The 13,477-nt window shown below is 42.8% G+C and overlaps 1 protein-coding gene across 3 annotated transcripts in view; it reads right to left on the reverse strand.

Annotated features, from left to right (window-relative positions):
- Window positions 1–13,477, reverse strand: part of LOC105492092 (FYN proto-oncogene, Src family tyrosine kinase) — a 181,520-nt gene that overhangs the window by 167,398 nt on the left and 645 nt on the right. The gene's annotated exons all lie outside the window — the stretch shown is intronic.

Consider the following 13,477-nt stretch of genomic DNA (forward strand, 5'->3'; position numbering starts at 1 on the left):
AAGGTAAAAAAAGCTGCACTTCTGAGACTCCAGAGAACAAGTGCTTTTAATGGTTTAATGCTCTACTTTCAGTTTCATAGGAATGCTAACAAAGTAAGTTAGCCTTACTAAAATCTAGACTTGAAAGAAGGGAAATTTTTTAAAAAACAAAACAAATCCCACCAGTTTTACATATCAGAGTGGTTAGAACTTACAAATGAAGCCAATATGCTTACCGGGGACTATTCCTATTTCACAGTTAATCTGCTATTTAAAATATTATGGACCCATTTTTCTCAGGTCAAGTGAATGAGCAACCACAGGGAAGCTCTGAGTTCTCATCAAAGAAACCGACAACGTAAAAGAGACAGCAACGTCAAATCCGGTGTAAGTTTACTGACTTTATAAGACACAAAGCATGGCTGTCAGAAAAATCACTTGTGTTTTGGGGAAAGTAATCTCCAAAGTATTTGTGTGCCTCTGCATAGATACCAGTTTTAAAAGCTTTATTAGGATCCATGCCACTATCAGTTTGATGTAGGAACGGCACATTTACATGCTTGGCAGCATTTACTACTCAGAGCACTGGAGATTATTGCTGATTAGAGAAAACTGAGTGAAAAGTACAGAAACAGGTGTTTCTATACCTGTAGATAACAAGATGGAATCTACTCCCTGGTGACAATGTGACCCACGGTCCATGCAAGCTAACCTTTCACCCTTCCCATAATGGCCATTTAAAATCTACACCTTTCTCTTCATTTCCCCAGTTCTAACCCTACATATTAATAAGGAGTTGCACTTCATCAGGATCTAATGACATCCTTCCTTTTCCTCTCCAATGTTTAGTTAATCCTACATTTCATTTCTTTCCTTCATACTTCCCTTTGCCTTAAAAGTTAATGTTTGTTTGTGGGAATGTCAAGTGGTGCAACCACGTTGGAAAACAATTTGCTATTATTCGCAAAGTGGATGGTGCACACACTCTAAGACCCAGAAATTCTTCCCTTAGGCACCCATCCTAGAAAAACTGCAGCAGGATGCACATTCAAGAATGTTCATAGCAGCACTGTTTAAAATAGCAAAACTAGAAATGTCCCAACTGTCTCTGAGAGAAAAGATAAAGTGGTCTTCCACTTACACAAGGAGCGGACCAGACAGCAGCGGAGATAAATAAATTTTATGCGTGATGCTTCATGCATCAATAGGAACGAATCTTAAAAATGTTGGATGAATCTTAACAAATGTTGATGGAAATAAGCAAATGGTAGAAGAAGACCATTTATATAGTCCCAAAGTAAATAAAAGTTAGCAATAAATTGTTTAGGGAAACAAATTTACAGAGAAAAGCAAGGAAATGATAAACACAAAATTTAGAATAGTGGTTCCATTGAAGGAGAAGGGTGTGGAGAGAATGAACTCACAAGGGCTTCCAAGCTGCAGGATGAGTAAGAGGGTTGTTTATTTCTCTCTCACACACACACAATGTAAACGTGTGAGTGGGTGTGGATACACATACACATATATATTCCTTTGTATGCCTCATATTAAAAAAAAATTCTCATGTTACCCTGAGCCCTGGGCCCACCTTCCTCAGTGCCTCCTCCCCAGTATTTTGACCCTCTGTAGGGCCTTGGGCGTGGACTCATCTTAGGTGGAGCACTTGCTCCTTCTGCCTCCCAGCTCCAATCAAACAGAAGACTCAATATGACAACCTTCGTTCTCTACAAGGACTCACCTGCATTTATCCGGGCTACCACTGATGGGAAGGCAAAACCCAGCAGGGATGTGCAGAAGGTGGTGCCAACCTTGCTGCAAGGGAATCTGCAAGGAGTGACCATTTCTAATCTGTCTGCCCAGAGTGCAGATGCCTTTTGCTGAGTTGTACCCAGGAGCTGCAGGCGGCAGTGCTGGCCTAGGTCTCCCACCCACAAGCCAACCCCAGGGTTGCCTCCTGTTCACAAAAGTTTATCAGTTGTATTATTGCTGCCCCAATTACTACTGAGTGGTACCTCACTACTACTGACTTCCCCAAACCACCCCTTCTTCCTTCCTCATTCCTATAGAATAATTCCAGACCTACCCATCTCTCAGACACTCAGACTCCCAACCTTGGCATAATTCTTCACCTTCCTCTATCCCCATTTTAAGAGTAAACTCAGAGTTTATTTTTCTGCTTTGCCCACGGTTAGGAGTTCCTGGTCTTGGTACCATGGCCTGAATTTAGACAAAATAGGAATTTTTATTGGATTTATTCTATTTCAGGAATGTTTATTCTAAAAGCTTTTCTTATTTCCTACTCAAAAATTAAAATTGGTAAGTTAATTCAAAGGCAAGTGAATTGGCCGGGCGCGGTGGCTGAAGTCTGTAATCCCAGCACTTTGGGAGGCCGAGACGGGCGGATCACGAGGTCAGGAGATCGAGACCATCCTGGCTAACATGGTGAAACCCCGTCTCTACTAAAAAATACAAAAAACTAGCCAGGCGAGATGGCAGACGCCTGTGGTCCCAGCTACTCGGGAGGCTGAGGCAGGAGAATGGCGTAAACCCGGGAGGCGGAGCTTGCAGTGAGCTGAGATCCGGCCACTGCACTCCAGCCTGGGCGACAGAGCGAGACTCCGACTCAAACAAACAAACAAACGGCAAGTGAATTCAGCTGTTCATTTCAATGTTTCTCCCCTATTTAGTAGATTACTTGTAAAAACCTGAGAAACTGTAACTACTGTCCTAAAGATCTGAGTCTAGGTAATTTGATTTTTCTTCAGAAATGTTTCACACCATCTGCATTGTAACATGAAAACAAAATAGCAAATATCCATTTTCACTTTAATGATCCTATTTTCATTTGCTCACTGAAGACATACTAAAGTGAAGGATTAGGAATAATGCTCAAAATCCTAAGGAAATTGAACACTCGAACAAAGGATTCTTAGCAAAGCAATTTTACTTCTGCGCATAGGGGTGCCTCCTTGGCCAGTCGCCATGAGAACACACCTGAACAAAGCGGCACAAAAGCCTTTATTCCTGAAGCAAGTCCTGCCCCTGTATCCTTTCCCCATTGGCTGGGGTCAGGTTGTACAATCTAAACTAAGCCTAGTTGGCTAAACATTTGATTTTTTTAGATAAGGTGGGCATGTAAAAGAAAGTGGAGAGGAAGGGGAAGGGGTGTCTGTAATGAGCTAGGAAGTTAGTCCTCCTTCCAAATAAGGAAAGGAATGTGAGCTGGTACTGATAATGCCTGGTACTGTGGCATGCCTGGGCATCTAACAAAGGCAAAAAGGCAAAAAGGAGAAAAAGGAGAAAAGGCGAGGGTGGGGTACTATGAATTAAAGAATAAAAGATTGATCAGATTATTTGAAGAGAAACCTCATTACATCCCACAGGATGAATGTGAAAAACAAAAACAAGAAAAGTAAGGACAGGTTTCTGCAGGTGGTGGCACACTGTAAAGCAAACCGGCTCCACGAGGAGCAAGACACTATGGTACAGTTACAGGGCTGGGCTGAGTGGATACCCTCAATGCAGGAGTCTGAGTTCAGCAAGAAACAGAGAAACTGAAAGACAAGTCTGAAATGCCAGGCGCGTGAAGGTGATTCCAAAGTGACAGGTGACAAGAACTGGACTCAGGGACCTGGTTGTGAGGAAAGAGAAAACACGGCAGGCCTTCAGAGAAAGGCATCTGAGGTGGCCAATTCCTCCAATGTGGGTGAAGAATGCTCTCAGTGATCACAGGAGATGGCGGTACGATGGAAAATATGAAAACCTGTCATTCAGTATCTTGAATCTCAGCTGAGATGCGGAGTGATACTCATGGGGTAAACACCCAGTGAATTATGGTTGCCTAAAATTTACAGGCAAATCGGTCTCAGATATTCACTGATTTGGGCTTTAGCCCCCAAAAGAAAAATTTTTAAATTATATTTCCAACAACAACAAAAAAACAAATGCTAGGCTGTGTGCAGTGGTTCATGCCTGTAATCTCAGATCTTTCGAAGGCTAAGGTGGGAGGATGAATCGAGCCCAGGAGTTCAAGATCAGCCTGGGCAACATAGGGAGACACTATTTCTACAAAAATAATAAAAAATATTAGCCAGGCGCTGTGACATGCACCTGTAGTCCCAGCTACTCAGGAGGCTGAGGTGGGAGGATCGCCCAGGAGGTTGAGGCTGCCGTGAGCCATGACTGTGTCACTGCACTCCAGCCTGGTTGACAAAGTGAGACTGTGTCTCAAAAAACAAAGAAACAAACAAAAACAACAAATGCTTTTTTCTGAATGAACACATTTTGCTCTGTTGGTTCTGAAACAAGCCAAAAACATTATATAGTATTTGTTGTTATATATTAAACAGTATCATCTAGAAAACATGGAAGTCTAATCATATTTTCTTCTTGGCCACTGTAAAAATGGAATACTGTAAAGACATATGATTGGCTAGTTAGCCAATATTTATTAATACCAAATATAAGAAAACAGAATAAATATTATGGTAACTGTCAAAAGTTTTTTGTCCTACCAGTTCATGGGCCATATATTTAAAAAAAACACTACTGACATTTTACCAGTGAGGCCTTCCCATACCTAACACCTCTGTGGTCACCATAATGACTTCTAAACTTCACAAGTGGGTTTTATAAGTTACTTTATTTTCAACACCTGAGGGCTGTTCAAACTTTTTCCCATTATCAAATTTACCTTATTTGCCATAAGCGGCACTTTGATGTACATCAAACTCTCTTGTAAAAGAAAAAAAAAATGTTTTTTCCCTCATCTGGTAACAGTAGAATGGGGAAAGTCGCAGGTACTCCAGCTTTTTTTTTTTAATTACATTTCCCCCACTCCTACTCTTTAGAATATTCTAAAAATGGACAAAATCCTCCCCCCACACAAAGGTTTTGTCTTCAGTTACCATAGCATTATGTATGTTGACACACAGCAACAGAAAAAATAATATGGACAGGAGCCTTCCCTCTTGCCATTCTTCTACCCTGTGTATGAATCCACTCTACATCAAAGTTGGGAATTAGTCCATCCTTGGCCAGTACTGACCAAAGAAAGGGGGCACAACAAGTATAAGTTGGTAAATGATGATGATTTTCTCCCCTCACTGGCATCTCTTCATCTAACTCCTGTTGGGGATTTCACGGCACTTTGTGCCTCCACTTCAGACACTCTTCGCAGTTGCACCTTACTCTTGATGACTGTCAGCTTCTCCTGTGGCCTAGCTCTTTGGTGAGACGGTCAGGACTTCCTCAAGGCCCTGAGGTCCTCATACTCTCCACCACATGATGCTGCCTCATGTTCCACCCTGAAACCATCTCACTTTCTCATGGCAGCCTTATTTGGAGGGACTATGCAAATGCATAAATTGTTGTTTTATCCCTTCTGTTATCACTGATCCACCCAGCATCTCACTTTCTTTCACTTTATACTCTGACTATATTCAGTAGTGACACATTTCACAACTTAATGAACACCCCTAGATCTTCCGAGAAGACACGATGTTCACCCAGCAGTGGGAGCTGCTCTCTACATACCCACAAAGGAGGATCAGTCTTCAGTAGAGGTGAACCCTTAACCCTCATAACCCTAGTAAGATTAGTACTCCTCACCTGAATGCAACATTCCAGTCCCTCCTTTAAAAAAAATCACCCATGGGCTATCATTTGGGTATGTTACAGGAAGTGGAACTCAAGATTTAAAGCTACGGACATCAATGAGGACATCCAGGCACCTCTCCACTCAAAGCAGTGACTAAGCACCCTACCAACTTTCCCTTCCCATGGTACTGCTCCATCTCAGGGCATTTTCACAAGACTATTAGAGTGATAGATCACAAATGCAGAACACCTTGACGTCAGCAAAGCACCTGATAGTCACTCAAAAACATATCTAAGCAAGATGGGAAACCCTGGGTCAAGTGATAATTCACTTTAGTGGCCTCAGTGACTGAATGGCCACACCCAAAGGCACTAACATCATGGAAGAATAACACTGACCTGGAGAGAGGTCCTTGGAACAGGGCTTTGCACACTTGTCTCTGGTCAATGTTTTCATCAAGATGTGCTTATAGCAGTCACAAATAATTCACAACTGAAAGGAGATAGTTAATTGGAAGACAGAATAGAGATTTAAAAAGACAAATAGGCTAGAATGACAGCCACAACTGACCAAAAGAACACCATCTTCCTTTCCAAATTAACAGATAAAATCTTGCTTTCAATTGTAAATAATCTATTGTATGTGTGGATAGGATGGAGTTATCACTTGCCTCACGTTCAGTTGTTTACTCAACGGAAACAACTCATCCTGTTTACAAGTTCTGCCAGTGATCCTGTTCCCAGACTCTGGATGGGTAAGGCTTTCAGCCACAGACATTCAGAATCATATCAATTTTACAATTCTGACTTCAGACCAGGGCTTCCTTTTACTCTTGGCTCAAGCGTCTGCCTTGGGGCCTACCCCATTTCAGTAGTTGACTGTACAACTCATTCTTTTGGACTCAGCTCTTTGCATTAGCTTCTGAACTGAAGTCCCTGCACACCTGCATGCCTCTCACCTGGCTCCCTGACATGCCCGGCCACACATTTCTGCTGCCAAACATCTGTCCATCTGGACAGCCACCTATAGAAGAGTTTCCTCTGTACTATGTCTTACCAGATTATCCCAACTGCCTTCTGTTTACCCTGCTGCTGGTACCATTTCCATGAGCATGCCCCAGCTCATAGATCTGTTTGTTCTCTGGATCCCTATCTGGTCTATATTCTGGATCCCAAGCTATCCCATCCAGCTACTGACAGAAATCCAGATCTTCTGTGTAGCATGGTGAACAGAGATGAGTTTAAAGCAATTCATACTTAAGAAGTCCTAAGGATTTTTATCACACATATGCTCAATGCAACCTGAAGATATGATAAAGTGACTCGATGAGAGATGTAATATTGGTCTGCATCAGTATAGCCTGTACTGATGCAGAAAATGTGCATCTAAGGAGACCTGATAGTAACCCCTTACTCTACACTGGTCAAACCATCTTGTAAGTACTGTGTTCATGTACAAGTGCCATGTTTTCAAAAAGATGGTGATATAAAGGGAATATATCCAGGAGGAAGTGACCAGAATGATGGAATTCCTGACACCAGCTAATGCAAGAAAGTTACATGAACTAGGGCTCTTGGCCTAGGAAAAAATGATTTTTCAGGGATTGGGTTTTCAGGTACTGAAGGGCTCTCAAATGAAAGATGACCTAGAGGCTTGTATCACAAGAGACAGCTTGGGGGTCTGCAGGAATAAAGCGGAAGAGGTGGGCTAGTGTAATAAGTGCTTGTCCCATCTCTGCTCCAGTCTTGGGTGACCCTACATCTCTAGCCCCAGTTTCCCCCAAAGACTGAGAGGGTGTGATTTCCAAGGCCTCTTTCCAGCTTTCAGAGCCCATAATTCCTCTTCTTTACATAAACCTCAGTCTGAGAAAGAAGACAGGCATGGCCTTGCCCGCTCTGGGGACTGGGAGAAGAGACTAGTTCGTAGATCTTCCAAGTGACTCCTTCCAAGAAAATTAAACTGACTGACGTCATGAGTGAAACAAGGGGTTGCAAGGTTTATGTTCTGATAAATGAAAACTACAGAAATTCCCAAATTGAGGTATGTTAGGCGGAAAATGTCCCCCCAGAGGTATTTACTTCCTCATCCCTGTAACCTGCAAATATTACCTTATATGGCAAAGATGTGATAAAGTTAAGGATTTGAGAGGAAGAGCTTATTCTAGATTATGCAGCAGGCTCTAAAAGCCATCCCAGGTATCCTTACAAGAAGGCTGCAGAGGGAGACACACAGAGGAGAAGGCAATGTGAGGGCAGAGGCAAAGACTGGAGTGACGTAGCCACAAGTCAATGAACACCTGCAGCCACTAGAAGCTGCGAAGACAGGAAACAGATTCTCTCCATCTCTGAAGGTATCATGGCCCTGCTGATACCTTGCTCTTGGAATTCTGGCCTCTTAAATTGTGGGGAATAAATCTCTGTTGTTTTTAGCCATCAAGTTTGTGGTAATTTGTGACAGCAGGCACAGCAAGCTAATAAAGAAGGTTTTCTGCTTAAATTAAATTTTGTTGTGGGCTAAAAGTGGGCAGTAATAACCTTTAAAGGAAAAGCTTAAATTTTTATGTATTTTTACGGCCTATACAACACCAGTCTTAGAAAACTGCAGCTCTGCTCTTAAAAATATTTAGGGGCACTGACAAAAGCATCTTTTCAGCCATTCTTCACACATATTTTATCAATAATCTTTCCTTCACACGCAATTTCAGCAGATAATAAGTCTATGCAAGGCAGACAACCAAATGATTCCAACTTCTACACAGCAGGCCTGGCTGCAGTGAAACAAATTATGCAGTATCTCATGGCTACAGGAGAAAACCTCCGTGTAAAAACAAATGGTACAAAGTATGTAGGTGAGAGCTCGTCCTGTCTCTCCGTTGTAACGTGGGCAGCATTTCTCCCCACTCTCTCCTGGCAACATCCAGCCTTTGTCACAGGGAATGATGAATGCTACTCAGATGAAGAATATAAGAAAATGATCCCCAAGTCTGGGAACCAGCAGTGGAAAGAAAATGAGTGTCTCATGGGCTTCCCCGGCTCCCACTGCCTGCAGAATGCCACCCCTGGAAGTCATTTTCACGTTTTCACAGGGCAACTATCTTGCAGGGCCAGGTCAGGTTAAAGAGGTAATTCTCTTTTCAAGGTTTCCAATTGTTCCTTGATAAAAACACCACTACTACTTTTAAAACCACAAATAAGGGAGAAAGACCTTTTAAATTCAGTGAAGAGAAAATGAAAGATGGCTATAAAATTACCATTTAAATTACATGAGGCTGATAATGATGGCTTCAGGACAAGAGAGCATCCACACTGGAGGAGAAAGAGAAGGGGGCTTCAAGTCTGAGACATACTTTTGGATCTTGCTGCTTCCTAGATGTTAGTCCTTGGGCAATTCAGTCCCGTTCTGTTGAGCTTTATTTTCCTTACATACAACATGCGGCAACTGAATAACATGTGGCCTTAAACAGGGGTTGGCCTACCAGTGTTCATTAATGTGTAAAGAATGAACGAACTGTTCTATATCCAGGACTAAACAAGAAACCCTCAATTTTTCAACTCTTTCCTTGAATCACAATGAAAATACTGTTATCTGCAGTTGCTCTAGATCAGTTATCAATATCCTCCTAAATTTAGAATGTCTAGGAAGAGGGATTTTTTTTTTTTTTTTTGAAATTCCAATTGGCAAAGGGCATATTTTTTCTTCTTCGATAGCACCACTTAGTTTTACAATCCAGGGATTTACGTAAAAGAAAGCTGGTCAATTATTACGGACAATACATAACAACTATTTTTGGGCCAAGACTAACAATGATTGCCTTTGAGTCTAAAACAGAATTCTAAGCATGTCCCTTCCTCCTAAACACACACACACACACACACACACACACACACACACACACACACCCACCCCATGCATGCATTCCTGCTCTTTCTCTCCCTGTCCCCAAGTCAAAGCCATTTCCTTTTCCTGGTCCCCAGTCACCAGGAAAGTGGGTTGTGTCAAACATGACTCTTACTCGATTATACACTGAGACTGGGTCATTCCACTGCCCGATCACCAGCAGAATGGGTCAATCTGTGTGTGAGGCTGAGAAAGGTAAATGAAGAATGTAAGCCACTTTGGCCTCCTATAGTTTCTGAGGCTGGCAGCCTGCAGCGCATGTATCAGGGAGGGCCTGAGGAACAATTCCCGTCTGCACGTGGGAGCTGCCCTGTCCAGTGTCCATGGGTTCAGAGGCACCAGACGCACCTGAGTCCTGCCCCTGCAACCCCCCCCATGCCCACTCAGGAAGCAATGACTCCCACAGATAGCAGGGAGTTGTAGCTTATGCTGTTCTTCCCTTCCTCTTCTTCACTCTGTCCCTCACCTCCCTAAAGCAACCAGCACACGCATCGGGGCGATACACCCCAAAGCCAATGTCCCCCTATTCACACTGGAGACACATCCTCATGTCACCCCAGCAACTAGCATTGCGAAGCCTTTGGATACCCCACATAAACACTGCTGGCCTCTGACCCCAGAAATCTTATTCTTCCCACAAAAGAAAACACTTGTATGAATTAATTTTCCCACCTCTTAACCAGCTGCACAGAAATCATGTGGACATGGCTTTAAAGCTGGATTCCTGATGCGGCCTCAGATTTCTAACCCTCGATTACTTAGAACTAGATTTTCCCCCTACAAGACAATTATCCCCACACCAAGAATCTAGGATTTTTTTTATCATTTCTCTTGGGACTTATTAAAACCAAAGAAACACTGAAAAATGGAGCAACTTCCATGTACATTCTACATTAACAGACCAACACATTTCAAAGAATTCACTCACTCAGAGGAAAAAGAAAACAATTCTAAGGCAGGAGGTAATTTTTCTTTTTATTTTTCTTTTTGAATGACAATTTTTGTTTTGGAAGGCCTCTGTGTCTGTCAGATAGGCAGTAGTGTTTGCGGCCATATCTGGCCTGAACGCAGCTGTCTAAACCCTGCAAACAGTTGGAATGACAGTATAGGAATTCTTGGTCTCACTGAAACTGCAGCAATGGCAGGGGCCTCTCTCATGGCAGGCACTGAAAAACCTTTAATCACACCAGACAAAGGCCATCCAGGATGCATGGAAACCAAAACTCTCTCCTCAGCCCTTTGAGAGTAGTTAAAGTAGATATTATTTTAATCAAATCCTTTTAAATCACTAAATAGGATGATTCCATTTAATCAGCTTTTTACACAAAAAGCACGTTTTTGTTCTGATACAACTTGATTACATATTTTTCAATTTCCAAATGAGTATGGGTTTCACTTTTTAAAAATACACTTTATACATTTAAAGCAATGATATCTGGAAACCAAGCTCAGAACTGTAACCCTCAAGAATTCTAAAAGATTCTGTGGAAAAAGTATATATATATTTTCTTTAATGTTTCCCTTGTGCACTACTGCTGCTCCCTCTTTTATCTTTAAACTCTCTTTGCTCGCCCAGATTAGTTTGATTTTAAGAATTATTTGTTCATTTGTCTGCTTGAAACTTTATACTTTTGGGGAGAAAGTCAAGGAATGATGGTCTTATCGCCACATAATGCTATTAACAAGCATGGTTTCCACTCATTCATGCCTGCTCAACTTTTTTAAGAGGGCCTACTATGGGTCAGGCACTAGGCTTGGCACAGATAAGGATTCTGAGCTGACAAAGCCTGCAGTTCCACAGTGAACACTGCTGTTAGACAGTCACTGCACAGGTAACTACGCAACCACAATGACAGCTTTGAAGTGGCCATGGCGATAGAGGAACCCCATCCAGCCTGGGCCTTTAGGGGAGTGTCAAGGAAGAGCTCTCTAAAAAGTAACAAACACTGCTTTCTTAGAACTTACAAAACTTTTTAAAAAATAAGGCACACAAACATATTGTCTCAAATGTTATATAAACTCCAAAGTACGGTGGGGTATGGGAAGGGGAAAGCTCTGGGCCCAGACAGACCTGAGTAAAATCCTTACTATAACTACAGCACCTTGAGTCACTCATGGCTCTGTCACAGGACTGCTGTCACGGAAAAATGTAACACAGATGATATAAAGCACGCTGCAGAGCAGAAGTTCAATAAACCATAGATATTAATTAATACAGAATTTATGTTAACTTGTCTTTGAGTTTTAACATGTCAAAATAAAGCTATTTTTCCACTTCTGTCTTTATAAAAACGTCCAACTAAAAGAGGAAACTTAAAAATCCATGTGAAGAACAAACACTGTAACTTCGGCAATTTTTCTCCACTGGGGTTGGTCAACAGTTGTCATTTACTTATACGATAGACGCCCATCCTATATTAGATTCTTCTGGATAGGTAAACACAGACAAAAAGAAAAGGTGATAGATCTGTGTTCAACAGTGTTCTACCAGCAACAGAAAAAGGTTCTGAAAGTGGAACTTCTGGAATAGAGCTTTTAAAACAGAAAACTCCCCTAAGGCAATGATTGTTTTTCAGGTCATTAACTACCGAGGAGAGGGTGCAGGCAGAGCCCTTCAGAGGTATCTCAGGCTCACTCCGTTAGAGCAGCATTTCTACCCATTTAGCTTCTCTTACTCTGGGTTCCCTGTGCACTTACAGACACCCACACCACGGGATCAGTCACCCGTGTTCACTCTTTTGTTAGACACTCACTGCTCCTTCAGTCCCAGTCCATAACTGACCTTATCTGGCATTCTTTAGACTGGTGGCCAACAGCCCTTTTTCCATTTTAATTCAAGACCCAAGTCAGAAAACAAACAAAAAAAAAATGTATTTAGTTTGTGTTTTTCAATTTAAAAGCGAGTAATTTTACTTGGTCCTGGGAAAGGGACCGCTTTACTGACAAGATAAATGAGACTTGGGGAGGAGAAATGATTTGCCTAAGGTCTAATAGCAAGTTAACAGCAGAAGTGAAGCAAAACTGAACACATTCCATTCAGCGCCCCCACACCCCCACTAACTGAGCCCTGCTGTTCGCCCGGCATGGGGCCAGGACTGGGAACCCAGATGAATGGACTTCCCCCTCCTGTGGCTGCAGGATTCACTGCCTGAGTTGGACAAGGCAGGGCAAGTCCTGCAGTCTGGGGCAAACGCCAGGCATTCCTTTGGGCTCCCCGGCACAATACTGCCCAGAGGGGGCTCCTGGCACCCATAGGCTCTTGTGACCTGGCCTAGTCCAGAAGGGTCACAGTATGCCAGCCTCCCTATGTAATACAATACATAGGGGACAGCCTTTGCCAATTCCTGGCTTCCATAGTCAAAACCTGAGTGCATGCGGATTCTAAAAAGGCTCCTTCTGCCTTGTCCTAACTAGAGCTGTGTTATTTCCCCAAGTTCCCCTGGTTTGTAAGAGCTGAAAAGCCCATGGCTAGCAGTAGATCACAAGCCATCCTGCAGAAGCTAGGTGCCTGCGTGGGGTCAAAGGTCAGGAGTTACTCACAATTGTTCTGGAACAATGCTTCAGATAGTATACTTCCCTAACTTAGAGACAAACGCCCTGCATTCAGAATGGCTCTAGTTCAGGAAGAAAAGCCTCTCTTGCACCCAAATCAAGATGAGAAATAACCCCAAGTCATTCTCAGATGATGAAGGGGCAGCCCCCAAGCGGCCAGGGAATTGAAGAACATAACCTAGAACAGCTGAAAAGTTATACCCAAGGCAATGTGGCTGGGCAGAGTAGTGGGGGCCGAAAAGGACACCTGGGAGGCTAGCAAGAACTGCGACGTCCAGCCTTTCAGTGGGGGAACTCAAGGCGCCTGGGAGACAGAGAGAAGTACAAACAGAGAAGGCTCAGCAAACGTTCAGAGAAATAATGCATTCACAGCTCCTTCTCACACCCCCTCCATCATGGAGTTTTTCTGGATAGCTCAGCCCTCAGTCAGAGATTCCAAGCCCCTTCTGC

The sequence above is a fragment of the Macaca nemestrina genome, chromosome 5 (genome assembly GCF_043159975.1).
Source record: "Macaca nemestrina isolate mMacNem1 chromosome 5, mMacNem.hap1, whole genome shotgun sequence".
Classification (NCBI taxonomy): domain Eukaryota; kingdom Metazoa; phylum Chordata; class Mammalia; order Primates; family Cercopithecidae; genus Macaca; species Macaca nemestrina.